The 18,483-nt window shown below is 40.2% G+C and overlaps 1 protein-coding gene and 1 long non-coding RNA gene across 5 annotated transcripts in view; one reads left to right on the forward strand and one right to left on the reverse strand.

The window, feature by feature from the left end:
* Positions 1 to 18,483, reverse strand: part of Ces5a (carboxylesterase 5A) — a 333,638-nt gene that overhangs the window by 219,735 nt on the left and 95,420 nt on the right. The gene's annotated exons all lie outside the window — the stretch shown is intronic.
* Positions 14,726 to 17,587, forward strand: LOC134475617 (uncharacterized). The gene is made up of 3 exons (XR_010046794.1): positions 14,726 to 14,848; positions 15,329 to 15,548; positions 17,199 to 17,587. It is a non-coding gene; the product is annotated as an uncharacterized LOC134475617 (long non-coding RNA).

An 18,483-nucleotide genomic window follows, 5' to 3' on the forward strand; every position in this document is an offset into this window, starting at 1 on the left:
GAGATGTTAGGTACAGAGTTAGAGGTATGGGTTGCTGCTCAGGTAGCCGTGGAACAGGAGCTACAGAGTTGCCCAAGCGAAGTAGCTAAAGGAAAAAGACAAACAGACCCTGGATTTAGCCTTTTGGAATTCCAACCTGTTGAACCAATGAGAGGAATGAAGTACACACAGGAGAAAGAGAAGGAGTAAAGCAAGAGGGAGGGTGTCAAAGGAGGAGGTCAGTGGTGTTGGTTGCGAGTACGATGAGAGCTGAAGAGTGTCCTTTGGGTGCAGCAACACTGAGGTCATCGACGACCTTTGTGGGAACCCTTTTTGTGGAGCAATGGGCTGGAAGGTAGGTTGGAAGCAGTAAGGGGTGGGAGGCGACAAAACGACGACAGTAGACACAAGTCTCAGGGAAAATGTAAGGAGAGATGGGTGGGCAGGTGCTAAGCAAAGAAAGGAAGTGGTGCACAGCTCTGAAAGATGGTAACAGCCGGACACTGCTGGTGGTTCTCACACTGTGTGGTTGTTTTGTTCCCTGCCCTGACATCCCTTAGTGGATGGTCATTAACAGAAATCAGAATATTGGGAATAAAAGTTGATTTTATCAGGGTAGTAAGCTTGGCTTTTAGAGACATTCACTTTGCAGGGGCCTTATGGAGTAACCAAAGGGGGAAAAAATGTCCACATGGCAGTTGGAAATGTGAATCGGGACGGTGTCAGCAAACTACAGTCACAGGACAAGTCCAGCCAGACTGTGAGCTAAGAATAAGCAATTTTAATATTTATATGGTTGAAAACTATCACAAGAAGAATAGTACTTTGTGACATCTAAGTATGCACGAATATGAAACTTGAATTTCAGAGCCCACAAATAAAGTTTTATTGGAATACAGCCAGTGACACTCATCCCTTTACATACTGTCTGCAGCTGCTTTTGCAGGGCTACGGTAGAGATGAGTTGCAGAGACAGTTTGACCCATACTGTCTAAAATATTTATTACCTTCCTGTACAAAAAAAGTTAGCCAATCTTTGGACAGAGGCATGTGGGAGCAAACAGAGCAACTTCTGGTCAGTTAATACACTGTGGAAAAGAATTAAATTAAAGGGAAACAGGCCACAGTGCTCATTAAGGGATGCAGAGAAGGTAGCAGCAACATGATCTTTTGGGGTCTATGATGGGCATTTGCTCCCTCTCCCACATTCACCCTGCTGATTTCATGCAAAGCACCCCAACAAGGCTCCTATAAAGGGTACTTCCTCAAAGAAGCATTCCCTCACCAACTGAGCTATCCTAGGCAAATGAAGGTGCTTGTCCTTCTTTTCAGCACTCAGCACCGTGGTAATTATATGATTAATGGTAGAACTCTTGGCTCAGCACCCGTCTCTTGCACTGGGCTGAGAGGCACCGTGGTGATGAGTAAGAGAGCTGGCTCTGGAAACAGGCTGCTTGGGCCAGTGCTGCCTCTGTCATATGCTGGCCGGCAACCATGATTCACTTTCAGTTTTCTCGTAAGTATTATGAGGACAGTGTGAATCTGTACCTTTCAGGGTTGAAAGGATTCAGTGCTCAGTGTTCAATTTATGCACAGTGCTCAGAGGATCTTGTGTTGTTCTGCTACTTGGCATGTGTGTCGTCATCATCTGCATGGGACAAAACAAGAAGAGTGGGAGAGAACAAACTTGAATTTCAGGGCAAATGGTTAGATGGTAAACACAAAACATAAGAAAGAAAATAGGTTTGGGGGGTTTCTTGTGTCTGACGTGTCAGGAGATAGGAAAGAAGCAATGTAATGTGGATAGCAGGAAATAGAACTCAGTTAGACTTGTGAATGTGGACATGACTTAAAATAGCTGAGAGGGAAATACAGTTGCTGAACTGTGTTTTGGGCCTAAGTTCAAATTCTCTGGCATTTTTTATTGATGCCGGGATGATTATCTATCTACATCTTGATGAATAGGACTAAGTTATCTGTTGGCTAGTAGATCTGTAATACAGCACAGCACCTAGCATATAGTAGATGCTCAGTAAGTATTCAACAAATGAATAAGGAAAGGAATGAAAGGAGGAGACAGACCAATCCATAATAGCTTGAGAATCACAGGTTTGCAACAAATACTATGGCCCACCCTGGACATCAACAACAGTCTTCCTACATGGTGACAGCTTGCCACTTCAAATATCTGTGTCTTGACATCTGAGGGAATTATTTGCTGACAGTAACAAGCCAGTAGCATGGAGCATGCTAAAAGTTCAGGTTAATGCCCTAGGAAAGAGCCACTTTGAACAACTTTGAGGAATGGCGATTGGTGGATAAACATCCAGCATTTTCATCCATCAGTCAAATGTGAGCCATGCTTTTAGCAAGGAATTGAGTCCCAGATGTCCCTATTGGATCCATGATCACAACACAGCAGCCAGAATGCAGGTTCACAGGATGATGAATGCTACAGTAAAAGAGTCAAAAGGGTTCCCAAGCATCTGAACCCCAAGGCCTCGTAATGGGACAAGCACAAGGTCTCAGCTCTTGGGGTATCTGCTGGGACATAGTGGCCTGACCCTTCCAGTCTGGGGCCCTCAAGAAAGCAGCCTCCCAGAAGCAGACACTATAGCCGGGCACTGATGAAGGTATACGACAGCTCTGGCAATCATAGACAAGCCACGGCAGGGTCATCCCTTATCTTGACCAAAGGATGTAATTACCTATCTGCTTGTTTCAGAAGATCTAAGAGGACAGAAGGAATAGTGTTTTTAAGAACAGAGCTCTAGAGGCATAGGAAGAGGGACATAACCAAAACACCCTTGGGTTCAATGTCCTCAAATACCTGCTAATGGGTATGTCCCAGCTCCTAGTAAAGGCCCCTTTCCCTGATGTGTCCATCTCACCTGAGAGACACCGAGAAAGTGAAGGCTGCATAGGCATCCCCACTACTACTCCACACTAGAAATCTTCCTTCTGTGGTTTAGGGTTGGGTGAACAAACCATAAGAAAGATCCAATAGATACTACCTATTCTGCTTCTAGCAATTGGTCCTTCTTGCATTTTTCTTTTAACTTTTGTAGCAGTTTAAAAGGAAAATATTCTCACTCCTATCAAAGTAAGAAATAGGGAAGATAAAATAATGAATAAAATAATGAGAATTCCAAAACAGGAACATCTAGGTGGCTCCCAAGCCTCTGGGCTTTCCACTGTGCCACACCCAGCTCTTAGGGAGTCTGGAAAATCCTCCCCGGTGATGTTATTTTATGACACCTACAGATCCTTCCCAGAAGAAAACAACCAGCATGTTAAGAACATATGCGCTTTCCCTACCAATTGATTATAAATAGTCTAATTTAACACCTACAATCCCTTGCTTGATTCAGTCCAACTTCTCCCCTCTCAGACCAACCCCGCCATACTCTCGCTGCTTCTAAAGTGCAACAGGGAACCCCAGGTGTTCCGAGCCTTCAGACCACAAGCAGTGGAAGCCAGATGGAGGACAGGAAAATGAAACTCACCGAGGTGCAGAGGGAATATAGGATGTAGCCACAGAAACCACAAAGGGAGGTACAGCCTGTCCTGTTCCTTCTCTAACTACAGAGAAACGTATGTGTTTCAACACTAACTTTTGCTAAGGACATTGGAAATTGCCTATGCCACTGTATTCAAAGTAATGAATCAACATGCTCATTTTCCCTTTTTTCCTCCCCTGTACAGCCTCGAAATCTGTGAGACTGTGTCCTGTACCTGAAGAATATCATGATGATACTGCCTCGTCTTACTCTCTTTTCCTAGACTTTTTCTTTCTTTCTTTCTTTTTTTTTTTTTTTTTTTTTTTTTTTTTTTGCTATGTGATGCCAAAGTAAGCCCTACCTAGACTTTCATCTCTGAAGTTTTCCTGGGTTTGGCAGTCACCTTTCCTCTTATCTTCCCAAATCCATTTTCTTTTACTCCTGTTAACACATTGGTTCAGATAACTCAATGAAGTTTCTGAGACTAACCTTTCTCTTGCACTGATGAGTTGTGACCTGTAGAGAAAATAAATTCAGGGTCCACACAGTCACTGCTCACTCCTAAGGACAAACAATGACATGGCAAGGACTGGATTCCCTATGAGCCTGGCCTTGAATGAACTTATTATAATGGTTCCTGGACACAGTGACTGAGTGGCAGCCTCAGTGCTCACAGAGAAAAGGAGCGATGATTGTTAAAACCTTGTAACTATGAAGTTCTATTCCCAAAGAAGAGATCAACCTCTCTGGGGCTTTGATCCTTCAAGGAACTCTGTCCCAATATTGTGTTCTGTCCTGCAGAACACTGCAGGTGGACAGACCTTTGGGATTAATTTAATTCTGTTTGTTCTTAGCACTTGTTAACACTTTGACAACTATAAGAAGTTGTTTTAAAAGTGATTCCTAGAACAGCTTCTGGATATGATATAATCACTGGTACCAACTAGCCATGTCATTATAAACCTTTACAGTACTGGGTAAAATGTATGAAATAACTATTTTCAGATAGTGCATATTTTCAGACAATTCAGGGTGCATTGCAATGTCTAAGCGAAGGGCAGCAATTGAGGTGAGCCTCTAGCTTTCTGATGATAGGCTTTTACCAAAACCCACACCAGAGACAAGGAACCCATGTAGAGAACAGAACTTCTTATGATAAAGAAATAAATCAAAGTTAGAGGAGCCAGAATTTGAGACACAGAGTACCAAAGAGAGTATGAGATACTTCAGTAGATGCCTTTGAATGTTTTCATAAATATAAACTTGCATATTTGTAAGCTGAATCCCTAAGACAACACAGAGCAAAACCTCCAGATAAAGAACCACCAGAAAGCAGTAATTTGAAGAGCTATCAAAACCTACATGTGGTTAGAGGCATTCAAGTTCCAGCTAACTGTAGTAAAAAGAAGTGGTAGAACTTTTCAAGGAATTCAACAGAGACACCAAGAAAACTCTTGCCTTAGAAGTAATGATATGTTAGTAATTTGTTAAAATTACTAGCAAAACTAAATTGGTACTCACTTAACAATAGTAAATTAACTGTCTGCCAGAATAAAACTCAGTATTCTCTAAACAAACAAAACAAATCCAATCAACAACTTAACAGTGTCATGCATTCAATCAAAAAAATGTTAGACATGAAAAAATTAGGAAACCTGAGCCATAAATCAGAAACAAAATCAATCTGGGGGAACAGAAATAATAGTGATATTAAATATAGCAGACAACAAATTGGAAACAGCAATATTTATAAAAAGTTAAAAAAAATGAACCAAGTGAGAGGAGAATGGAAACTATTCTTTAAACCCAAATACAATTTCTAGGGCACAAAATAAAATATTTATAATTTAAAAACTGACAGGATGAGATTAAGATCAAGTTAGATACTGTGGAAGGCAACATGAGTGAATCTGAAGACAGTAGAAATGAGCCATTCCAGCATGCAGATGGAAAAGATGAAGAGAAGATCAGTTATTTGTGAAAGAATAATAACAAACTAATATTTAATTGATGTCCATTAAGTACAGAAAGTAAAGGAAAATAAATATTTGCAGAAAAATAAAAATTTTACAAATTTGATGAAAACTACTCAAAAATCCTAACTCAATGGACATCAAACAGGATAAGCATAAAGAAAATCACATCAACAAACAAGATAACTGAATGTGCTGCAAACTATTCATAAAACAGTAGGTAAAAAAGACATACACAAGGAAAAAGTGAGAATTACTGCTGACTTACAAATAATGCACGTGAGAAGACGATGGAATGATACTTATTAATCTTGAAAAAAAATGCCAATATAGTATTGGCCAATGAAAATATCTTTCAAGAATAAAGAGTAAAATTCTGAGAAAATCTATTGCCAGAAAACCAGCACTGCTTTAAGTAGATGCTAAATAAATGTATTTTGGCCAACGAAAAATTATTTTAAGCAAAAACTTGGGTTTTTAACATTTAAAATTCCTTTAAAATACAATTGTCTAAAGAAAAAATAATAACAATGTGTTGAGTTTAATATATGTAGATATGAAACGTGTAATGATAATAACATAAGGCATGGAAAATGAAAGTATGCTGTTTTAATGAGTCACATTGTATGCAAAGCAATGTATTTTTTAAGGTAGACTTTAGTAGTTAAAGACAAATATTGCAATCCCATGAACCATAAAGCTAAACACAGAGAAATAAAAATAAAAAATAATAATACATTTTAAAATTAACAAAATGAAAAATAATATAATAAACAATGCAACAATTCAATGAATTCAAGAATAGGCTAAGAACAAAGGAAAAAAATTTAAAATGAAAGAGATAATAATCAAAATGAGAGACTCAAACCAACCACTTCAGTAATTACCTTACATGTAAGTGAAATAAAACATAGACGTTATAATACACATATTATCAAACTGAACAAAAAAGTAAGATCTGGCTATCCTCTTCAAGAAATCCACCTTAGGGCTGGGGATTTAGCTCAGTGGCACCAGCGCCTGCCAGGTAAATTCCAGGTCGTGAGTTTGAGCTCCAATACCAAAGAGAAAAAAAAGATATTCATCTTATACATAAAAACATACATAGGTTAAAAGTTTAAGAAATGAGGAAATGATGCACAGTGCAAAAACTATAGCTGGAGGAGATATAAATATATCAGACAGAGTAGATTTTAAAGCAAGGCGTATCACCAAAGAGATACATTCCATAACAAGAAAGAGATCTTTTAACAAGGCAAGAAGATAAAACACACCTGAACAGGTATTCAGTTAATAACAGAGTTTTACAATACATGAAACAAAAATTGATAGGAATGAAAAAATAGACAAATTTAAGTTACAGTTGAGTTTTCAACATTCCGCTCAATAAGTCATAGAACAAGTAGACAGAAAATCAATGAAAATATAGATGGCTTGAACATCACCAACAACTAATCTGATCTGAATGACTAGGTACAAAATACACATTGTTTTCAAATGGTCATAGAATATTCAACAAAATAGACCATATGCTGAAGTAAAAACTAAAATACACTTAGAAGAAACTTTAGGAGAAAATCTATATAACGTAGAGCAGATAAGAATTTCAGGTCAGGCATGGTGGTGCGTGCCTATAATTCCAGGAGACAGGAGGCTGCGGTAGGAGAATTGCTGTGTGTTCAAAGCTAACCTGTGCTACAAAGTAAGTTTGAGGTCAACCTGAACTGCATAGTGAAACTGTGTTTCAAAAAGACCAAAAAGAAAGGGAATTTTATAGGACATAAAACATATTACTATAAAAATGATTAAAATCAATAAATTGAACTTCACCAAAATTTGAAAATTCTTATCTTCACAGACATCACTAATATAGTAAAAAGACAAGTCTACAAGGAAATACAATATATATTCGATAGAACTTACATATAAAAATAAAAACTACTTATAACTCAATTGTCAAAACGGCAAACAATCAAAATTTATAAACAGATATATGTTCCAACATACATTTCAGAGAGGAAAATATATGATTGATCAATAAGTATATATTAAAGTTCAACGTCTTTCCTCATCAGAGAAATTAAAATTAAAGCCAGAATGAGATGCCACTATATATGAATTAAAATTAAAAAGAGTGACAATACCAAGTATTGGTGAAGATATGGAGTAACTGGAACACTCCTACATGTGAGGGTGTAAAATGGAAGTAACTCTGGTAACAGTTTCAAATAAAGTTAAATATATACTTACTCTATGATCTAGAATCCTCCCTGCTATCTATGTGCCCAAGAAAAATGAAAACATATTCACGCAAAGACTTGTGCAAAAACTTCTTTAGTCATTTTATTCACAATAGCCAAATGTTATAGACAACCCAAAAGATCCTCGCAAGTGACTGGGTAAACAATTGTGGTATATCTATAAAATAGAATACTACTCAACAACAAAAGTTACTGAGCTATCAATACACAGAGTATGGAAGGATCTCTAAAACATTGTTCTGAGAAAAAGAACTTGACACAAAAAACTACACTTTGCTGGAAGTGTGGTTGAATGGGTTTGCTAATCATCAACAGATATAAATATCCACTAGAATGTGTGCTAGATGTGTGGGTCACAAAGAGAGTGTGATGATCCTTTTCACCCAAAAGCAATAGGTCAGGAGCCTGATTTCTGAAATTTGGGCAAAGAGGTACATAATTTGGAATTTCTCCATTGGGAGAAGGATTTTTTTTTTAATTTTCAAATTGACTGTGACAAGCCTACTTAGTCTAGTATCTCTGTCACAAAGTGGCCTCCTTGATACTTTGACACAGGTAATCATGGCTCTCAGGAAATCTCAAAATCTCATCTCATTGTACAGGTAGGTAGTGGAGGCATTTGGCAAGCACAAATTTAAGGTAGTTGCTCAGGTCTAGGAAAACTTTTTCTACATTGAGAGAGATAAGCACTTATTGAGCAACTACTCTATATAAGACAGGCACGAGGCTACATGTTTTACCCTGACTTTCTGATATAACCATTTATGTATTAATTGAACTCCAACAGGCAATGTGTGAGATATTAGAGATGCACTGAGATTAGGAAGCAGACCACAACCACGATGTAACAAGTACCGCCAGAGAATGGGACCAGAGCAGACAGTCAGCACCTAGCCTGGTCTGCGCAGTCAAGGATACAGGAAGTCTTCTCAGGAGGGGGACGAAAGCAGAATGCTGAAGCACAACTGACCAGAGAGCAAGTTAACCAGAGGAAGGGGAGGAGGAAGAGGAGGCTAGGGAAGTACAGCATTCCAGGAAGAGGAAGGAGCATTTGCAAAGTCCTCACAATAAAAGAGACAGAGGGTTCATTACAGGCATCGCCAGGAGTTCACTGTGTACTGAGCAGGAAGAGTCTGCAGCGATAGGCAGGGGCCTGGTCACAAAGCACTGGTGTGCCTGCAAGAGAATCACTAGACGTAGCAAATAAATATACAGGGTGCTGAACCTGGTAGACTCTCTCAAGGTCTACACTCAAAGTGGTAAGTAAGGTGGGTAATATATACACTCTTAAAAATTTGGGAAATTGGCATTTTGCCTCTGTGGTCTCCTATCCCAAAACATATTACTCCACCTAATTGTAAGTATCAGATGGACCCAATTTAAGGGATATTCTACAAAGCACCTGATCAGTACTCCTCTAAACGGTCAAGGTCATCAAAATAGGGAAAATCTAAGATTGACACAGCCAAGAGGAGCCTGAGACGGTATGACAGCTAAATGTAATGTGGGAATGCTGGATGGGATTCTGGAACAGAAAAAGAAATTACATCTAATAAAGTATGGACTTTAGTTAATGATAATATCAATATATCATGCTAATGTAAGATAATAATAGGTGAAACTGGAGGCAGGTATTTGGTAACTTTCTGTACTATCTTTATAATTTTTCCATAAATCTAAAATGAATTTAAAACAAAGTTTATTTTAAAATACAGGAAGCACAGTTAAATCTGGATTTTAGACTAACAATGATTTTTCTTACCATAAATACATCCAATGCAATAACTGGAGCATATTTATACTAAACACATCCATTTTTGAACTGAAATTCAAATTTTACTGGGCACCCTGGCAACTCTCCCTGGATAGGAGTTCACCTTGGGAATGGCAAGGAGGGCATTAGGAAAGTCATAGACAGGAAGGTGCATGATACACAACTTCCAGCACAGACATATAGATGAAGAAACCTGCTCAGTGATTTACCAGTCACCCGTAGCTTAGAGGGGAGCCAGCATCTGAACACAGGCCTGCCTTACCCCCAAACCTCACAATACTCTCTTTATAAACATCTCTAAGAATTCATTCTTGCTGGCAAAGAATGGAGGGTTGAGAACAGACACTGAGCCTGGAGGACTTAACAAAAGCAGGCAAGTATTCCTGAGCACCAAAACTCAAGGCCTCCCCAAAACAAAGGCCACACTCCCTGCTAAGCACCAGCTCCCCACTGAGGTCTCCTTTCTCCTCTTCTGTGCCCCTGAAACACAATCCAACCACAGATATTCAAAGCCCTGAAGTGCAGTGTTAGAGGGAGGTGATCTCAGGGGCTATTCATCCAAAACCCCTCTTTGAGCAGGATTCCATCCACAGGATTTCTTCTATTTAATTCAACTCTCAGTTCCAACTGATGACAATCCTCTCTCACCTGCAAGACTGTGCTTCCTACTTGCTCAGGTGTCAGAGAGCAGCTTATCAAACTAATTAGATCTCTATGTGAAATAGCAGTTATGGGGTCTCTCAACCAGACCCCAGAGGCTTTCCTGTGCAGCAGCCAAAAGTTTATAATAAACATTCCTGCTACCCAGGGAAACCGCCTCCCCATTTTATTCAAATAAGTGATGTTGCTTTATACCCAGGTTCCACAGATATGAGGTTAAATAAATTTGGCCTAGCACAGCCCAAAGTTGCATTTGCTTATTTTAGTGACACCTGCGAGAACACGGAGGGGAAAGAGAAGAGTGAGAGTGATGTGGACTCGGTCAGCAAAGTCCCCTGCAGGAAATCAGTGACATCAGCCAGCTGCTCCAGGCTCCTGCTGGGCTGTTTCTCCTCTCCTACCTCTCAGGGGAAAGCCATCCCACTGTGTCTTGCCAGATCTAGAAGACAAAGAGGGCAGCTCCCTCAGCCTGCCGTGTGCCTACCTCAAACACACCCCCTCTTGAAACCACCGACTAACACAATCCTGCTGGTGGTGGGGGTAGGGCGGGAGGAAGTGTCCAGCATCCGGCAATCCTCTTTTCTCTAGAAATAGGATTGGAAATGGGGTAATCGTCTAAATGGGTATTCCTGATGAGTCGATAAACATCACTCCCATTTTTATTACAGTGATGAGGCCCACTGAGCGAGCATAATCCCTCTCCCGGACTCCAAGAGATTGCCAGGCAGCCAGCCGCCAGCCTGCCCCTCCACCCCAGCTGCATTAGTCTGATGGGAAGAGACACTGAGCTTTAGACAGACTGCATTTCATAATGGCATTTAAAAGCAGGGATCTCAGGTCACACCAGGGTCTGGGACACTGCTGTCCACACTCCCTCTATCCTTGACACTGTCCTCATGCTCCCCTAAACATTAATGGGGCATATATGAAAAAGCAAGAAAAAGCAAGGCTGTTCCCAGGCAAATAGGATGAAAAATGTGTCTGAGAGATACCAATTTAAAATGCTACAGGAAAAGTGATATAATGGGAAAAGCATAGGTTCTAATCCCCAACAATCCTAATAACTTTTGGAGTCTCCAGTTTCTTCTCTGCACTATGTGATTTTATAAGGTCTTTTCCTCATCTCCCACAAAAGAACCCACAGATTTATGACTCTCCAATCCGGTAAGGAATGCTATGCTGGTAGATTAATTCCTTTGTGTTTTAAAGGCTATTCTGTCTTTTCTGCTTCCTTGTTGAAACAATAACGTAGTTTTTATGGAATAGGATGGCCTGGTAATCACTAAAAATAAGACCCCTGAAAGAACAAGACAGGCTAGGGAGTTATGGCCAGGAAAATGCAAGGGATTTAGGAAACAAAGTAGAAAAAATGTCCCCCAAGCTACATCATCTGGGGCTCGCCCTGTCAGGCAAGTGAGCTGCAGATTAAGGCTGCTTGTTCTGCTGATGGAACTCAGAGCCTTTCAAAATAAACCATTACCCTGTGTGCCCATTTGGCTCCTGAACAGAAGCTTTGCCTTTACCCTGTTCACTCATTTACTCAGCCAGTGATCAGCCAGGAGGCAGCAGCAAAATTAAGACTGGATTTAGATTTGGAAGCTGGGCCCTGACTGCAGTTCCAGCATTTACTTGTCACATGACATTGAGCAAGGCATTTCACCATTCTGAGCCAGCAAAATTTAGTTAGTGTCTGCCTTACACATTCCGTGGACATAATGGTCATCTTGCACAATTCCTGGGGATGCCATGTCTGTACGAACAGTACGAGCCAGAACTGGGCAAGCCAAAACTTGCAACAGCCATAAACACTATCAACACAGTAGTACTACTATGTTGGTGATATTCTAGAAGAGGGTGCTACATCAGTAAGAGACATATTTCCCACAAGTTAAAATTTAGTAGCATCAAGTTTGTATTCTGTCTACGTCAACCAGTATAGCACTTTAGTATTACATTTGTGACCCAGAAGATAGGAACCACAGAAAGGTGTAACCAAATGAGAGGCGTGACCCCAAACTCAAAGCAAGGTAAGTATGCTTTGTTGTGTGTTACATATCTTCCTGGTTCCAAGACCAGTTTGCATTTCATACTATGCCACCCTCAAAATATCCTTTATTTTAATATGCTTAAGGGGATTTCAGTTAAAATAGGATGTCATGATGGACATCTCAGGCCAAGATAGGAAAATGAAGTGTCCCTTTATTCCATGCCCTCTTATATACCAATCCAACAACACCTCAGAACAGCAGGTCCTAACATCACCTTGTCCTCCTTGTATAGACTCAAAGTGTCTGTCCCCTCTAAATTCCTACACTGAAATCTAATCTTCACTGGGATAGTATTTGGAGGCGACTTTTCAGAAGGCAACATAATAATGAAGATAGAGCCTTCATGAATGATATTAGTACCCTTAGAAGAGGCCAGTGTGAGAGTCCTCATCAGACCCCATTCATGCTGACACCCTGATCTTGAACTTCTCAGATTCTAGAGCTGTGAGAAAAAATTTCTGCTGTTTGTAAGTCATCTAATGTATGCCAATTAGTTATAGCCACCCAAATAAACTAAAAGACTCCCGTATTCCACAGGCCACATATGCCCAGGAAAGAAGAAAGTCTCCCAGATTGATGACTCCCACATCAACTAGGAAACTCTTCTCACTCTTCCCCATATACGTCAGAGAGGTGCAGGTTAGGCAAGCTAAAAATTCTAAATCATGTAAAGTCCCTTGCTCCCTTTACTACCTTCCTTAGGAGGAAAAAATGGATAATACTAAATATCATTTGTCCCTATGTTATGCCTTGTCCAGATGTCCCCCCAAAGCAGTCATAGGTGGAGCTTTTCAGAGAAGGGCGGGTCTAGAGTGTATAATGCTGGGATTAAGAATGTGTGTTAATAAATAGTTCACTGATTTTTTTTTTTTTTTTTGGCATAGTTTCTGGTGTGGAAAGCAGGAAGGTCCACCTAGGTGTGAGTACCACCCACCCTAAGGGCATGTGACCTGGATAGAATAGATGGGACAGAAAGAGGCTGTTGCTGTCACTCGCTGCCATCACTTGCTGCTTGCTGTTTTTGCCTCCTCCCACTTCCATGCCATGAACTACATTTTTCCGCTGTGATGCTCCTCTGCCATGCCACCTTGCCCCAGAGCCAGCCAATTATGGACTAAACCTCTACAAACTGTAAGCCAAAGTAAGCCTTTCCTCCTTTAACTTTAGGTGTTGGGTGTTTTGTCTCAGCAACAAGAAAAGATATTCTACCCCTCCATTTGTCCTTCCACAGTCCCAGTTCAGGTTGTCTACATCAGATGCCTCCTACCATGTGTCCTTTGTTACAACAACCTTACTCTCCACTGTCATACACTGAGCCACAAAAATCATTGCAGGCCATGTTTCTAGCTACTTCCTACTGTTTGGCTCTTCATTTCAGAACAAGATTCTTGTATTCATTTATTCAATAAAAGTTTCATTGAATCTATAGTATATCATGCATTGCACTGGGCACTGGATCTGTGGTACAGGGAAAATCCAACCAGAATGCAGGTGCTAACAACCTTTCAGGGAGAATAAGACATCAATAAAATAACCACAAAACGAAATATGCGGTTCATTTATATAGTCTGTGATGTTTGATGAGAAAATATGCTTTCATGCAAGAAGTGATATTTGAGCTGATTCCTTAAAAATGAGAAGAGATGAATTAGACACAGCCTAAAGAACGAAGGATGGTAGGAGTTGAAAAGAGCACCCCAGCAAAACTTCTCAGCCCTAGGACTTGTGACAGGCCAGAGCCACTCAGGGCATTTAGGCCTGGGGTAGGTGAGGGAAGCTAGGGAAGTTTGCAGAGCCTATGAGACACCTAAGAGGCTATGCTGAGTATTAGAATCTATATCTTAAGAGAAATGAAAAAGCATTAAGAGGCGTTAGTGGTCCCCCACTAAAGAGGGTAGTTTGGGGGACACATGATATGATCACACTCACATTCCAGCTGCTGTGAGAAGGCTCTGGTAGGCCCAGAGTGGACATGGACATATGTTGGGGAGGAAATTGAATCCATTCCAGACAAGAGATGCAGATATAAACTTGGACTGGGAGCTGGGAGTAGACAGTAAGCCAAGCAAATTAATTTACCAAACCAGAGTTTACCAAAACAGATGGATGGGCGGTACCATCTGGAAAGATGGAACTTCAGAATATGATAAGACTTGGCTAAAAAGAGCTGGAGAATATTTTGGCACAGATTGCATTTAAGAAACCTTTGAGGCTTCCAGGTAAAACTACCAGTAAAGGATGGAGCTGAGACCGAGATCTGCATTTGGATAGAGACATACATTTTGAAAGTCACCAGCCCATGGATTATAAAAGCAGCTGTGAACATGAATGAGCTTGTTTTGTATTACCAGTAAAAGTCACTTTCTTTCTCTACTCTCTCCACTCGTGCCTGTCCCCACATGGACAGAGCAGGTCTCTGCTGCCTCACAGTGAGCTCATAGACTCTGTACTTCCTCTTGCTACAGTGACATCCCTTGTGTCAGGTCATGACCATTTGCCTATGTGTCTGTGATCCTCAGTAATGATCTAGGAACACCTTGGGAACAGAGACACTGATTCCTTCCTGATGTCCTCAGCACATAGAAGACACCATTGAGACAGTGGTAAGGGACAGGTCACCACCACACAGCTCCACTGCACTGCTCCTCTGAAAGTAAGTGATTTCAACTCACACCCAAAAGCCTTATCTAAGGCCCAGAATCAATCTCTCTCATGGAAATCTGCCATTTTACTCCTCATTTTCCTATGCAAGAAGCCAAGACTGGTACTGCAGAATTTAAAAAGGAGAAACTCATTAATGTTTTCTGTCACTACAGGTAAGTGAGCAATCAGATTTTGGGGACATGTATTTCTCATTTAAGGACCTCTGAGGTGTAGGGTTTAGAGGAGAAAAAAAAAACAGAAGCTTTGTCCACAAAGAGCTTCTAGTGCAATCTCTCTTGCAATTGTGATAATTCAAAACAGTTTATATTATTTTATCTGCACAATTATTTTAACAAACCAAAGTCTGCATCCTCAAGGAGCTTATAATCTTGTGAAAATATATGTTAAACATAAATGCAAATTTAGCATTATCAATGCATGTAGCCACTCAAGCTCTGTTTCTAATTAAAAAAAAATGTCTTTCCTCCAGGCAAAGATCCTCAGCAGGATTTATGATTGGGCTGGACTTGAGCCCCTGTCCCCCTGCCTTAGCCAGAGATCCTTATGTAGTGCACAACTACATAATGCATATGTGCTACAAGGTGCTGTTCACAAGGAAGGATCAAGGCTGAGATAAGGAAAGAAAACACAACCACAAGGAAGACTGCAGGCGTGTCCAGCAGCTCAAAGTGAAGAGACCACCTGTCAGAGTAAGGAAGCAAGAGTACAAGCATTAGCTGGAGGGTAATTAGGTAAAGCCTCAGGTACCAGGATAAGGAATTTGCACTTGACCCCAGGAACGGAGTGTCCTTTCTAGGGGCATGACTTTCTTTTCCACAATGCAGTGTCATGCAGAGTTGACTGCAAATATCATTTCTTCCCAAGACAGTGGTCTTTTGTAGATCAGGAAGAGTACCGTAAGGCCAAAAAGTTCATGTGCTGGCATGGAACCCCAGATAACTAGTTCCTTGTATATGTGGACTGCCTAAAAATATATGTATTTTATGTCCAATACATTTGTTGTTATAATAGTCCCACTTGATTAATAGAATGAGAGAGAGCAGTTAGGGGCTGTGATGAAAGTCAAAGAGAGAATACAGTGTGGCAAAATTGGTATTTGAACCCAGGTCTCACACAGAATCCAGTGTGAAGGACACTCAGCCTATCCACTCAGCAGGGTCCCTCTATCACCAGCCACAGCTCTATTTACTTGAGTCTGCCAGCATTGGATCCTCTCCAAGAAAAGACAAAGCTTCCAAACAAGCAGTAATGACATTGATTATTCCAAGCCAGAGACAAGGTTTCTGGATCAGTTCCTTAAAATACTTGCTTAGCAGCACCCAAGTCCTCACCCGTACCACCCTAGTCCCAAGAAAGAAATGTACAGTACTTCATTAACATAAAGGAGGAAAGAATTCCCTGTGGATTTTTGCAGTCTCATTTCCCTAGCTTGTCAAATGCCAGCAGGAAGCCAGTCTGGCTGCATTGTTAGCTTGGCTGTTATCTTATTTTTGTAGTGTTTGCAGATTGCAGGAGCCCCTCCCCCCCATACCCAAACTGGGCAAAAACATACCACCTTTGAGTCTCTAAGTATCACTCAAAGGATTTTCCTGTTCTCCCTGAGCTTCGTGATATTGTATTTTCCTAGCATAGCCATATATTTTCCAAGGAAGAACATAAAATTTATTTTTAGCATTCCTACAAAATATGTGACCAAAATATAATGTTTAAAAAAACAAATAAATGGAAAACCTTCCCATATGGTATGCAAAGCATAAAAGCTATGCTGTTCAGAAGCAAATTTTCTGTTATCATATTTACATTTTTTCCCTGCTTTCCTTGTGTTATTAAGGAAGTTGGAATGAAAGGAGATTTATCTCTTTTTCTCAAAGATCAATCTCTCACTGCTGAGCTTCTCCACACCTGAATTCACACGTCTCCCACATCATGATAATTACCTCCATGGTAACCACTCATGACATCACAAACACAACATGATAGCAGAAGGTACCAGAACTCCTGAGATCCACTTTGATGCAAATGCCCTATCTGACCCAGGGGGCTTCAAAGCAGAAACAAAATTAATTTTATCTTGAGCTTTTTAGCAGGAAAGTAATTCTTGAAATTTATTCTTGGATTTTTATATTTATTGGATTTCAAAGCTGCCTGCTACCCAGGAGCTTATGAATATGATCAAAGGTCCATGAAATATCTAAAATTGCACCAAAGCACCTGCATGTGAAAGCTAACTAGTGAGGCAATTCCAGCCTCAAGACATCAATCCTTGACTACAGTTAGATCTTGCAGGTTTATCTAATGGTCAAAAGAGGGACTCTTACGATGTTTTCTTTGTTTTACAGAAAACAGTGTGTTCCTCGAAAGTCTTTTTCTCCTACCTTTTCTTACCTAGCACAAATGAATTGCCCAAAGTTTCAAGCCAATGTTAACAGCTATTAATAACTGTGTGGGCAGCAGAGTGGACGCACTACAATCGTGTGCTACGTACATCACCCAACCTTCACAGAGAAGAATGGAAACACTTGATTGCGGTGAGATGTGAGATGAAGGTCAACGTTCACTTCTCACAGGCATTTTTATCTGCAAATGGCTACAGCTTCAGGGCTGAAATTTTTATTCCACATACCATTTAGATCCATCAGGTCTCTCAAAATATGGATTTCGCACTGAAGACATCAAAGTGCTAAAACCAGTGCAGGTCCCCACCCCCTCCTTTTACAAGATGCTATTGTAAATTCAGCCTGCTTTAATCTCTGTGATTGAAAAAAATAAAAAGAAAAATATGGCTTGAAAAGGAACTAAACTCACAGTCTGGGAGCTGGAAAATAAACATCACTCAGTGAGTACCTTACTTTAATTACCAGCCCAAGAATTTCAATTTGCATGTTTTATTTAGCCACAAAAGTGTTCACCTATTATTCTCTGAGTGCAAAATTTTGAAAGCAAAAAGAAAGTAGAGGGGGGAAGGCTTATTTAAAAGGTCTCCTGGGATTAATCTTTGCATTCTTTTCATTTTTTCCCAAATTTGGGGATAGCATTTGTCATGGAGAATTTGGTCTTAGAGAATAAAACACTGAGTGTGATTTGTGAACACAAACTACTTTGAACTTATTTTAGCCAACAGAATTTCAGAAGCACGGGCTCTAGCAGAGGGCTACACAGAATTCTGCACAAATAATGTACCACTATGTTTTCTCCTAAAATGCAAAAGATCAGACTGCTCAAATTCTGTGTAATGATTGAGCAAATGAATGGGTGAGTGAATACTCTAAGGGCTCTTTCATTCCTGCCTTTTGAGGTCTTTTGAGGTCCTTCAACTTTACTAGCATTTTTAAAGTATGTTAATTGTTTCGCTTGCCTGTGTCAGATCCTCAGTTTCTGCCAACAGAAAAAGAAAAACAAAATTACTTTTAATTACTTTAATTTCAAAATGTATCATACCAGATTTCTAAAAAGTAGAATTCTCAAAACCACTAGGCAATGCCTCACAATACCTGTAACCAAAGACAGATGGCTGCCTGACTGATTCACCACAGACACACAGTGATACTTGGGACTGAAGCACCTTTGGTTATGAAGGGAAACCTTTTGACTAGGACTTGAGACCCTGACTCCCATGTCACCAGC

The sequence above is a fragment of the Cavia porcellus genome, unplaced genomic scaffold (assembly GCF_034190915.1).
Source record: "Cavia porcellus strain 051 isolate PalLab524CR breed Dunkin Hartley unplaced genomic scaffold, mCavPor4.1 scaffold_4, whole genome shotgun sequence".
In the NCBI taxonomy this organism is placed as follows: Eukaryota; Metazoa; Chordata; class Mammalia; order Rodentia; family Caviidae; genus Cavia; species Cavia porcellus.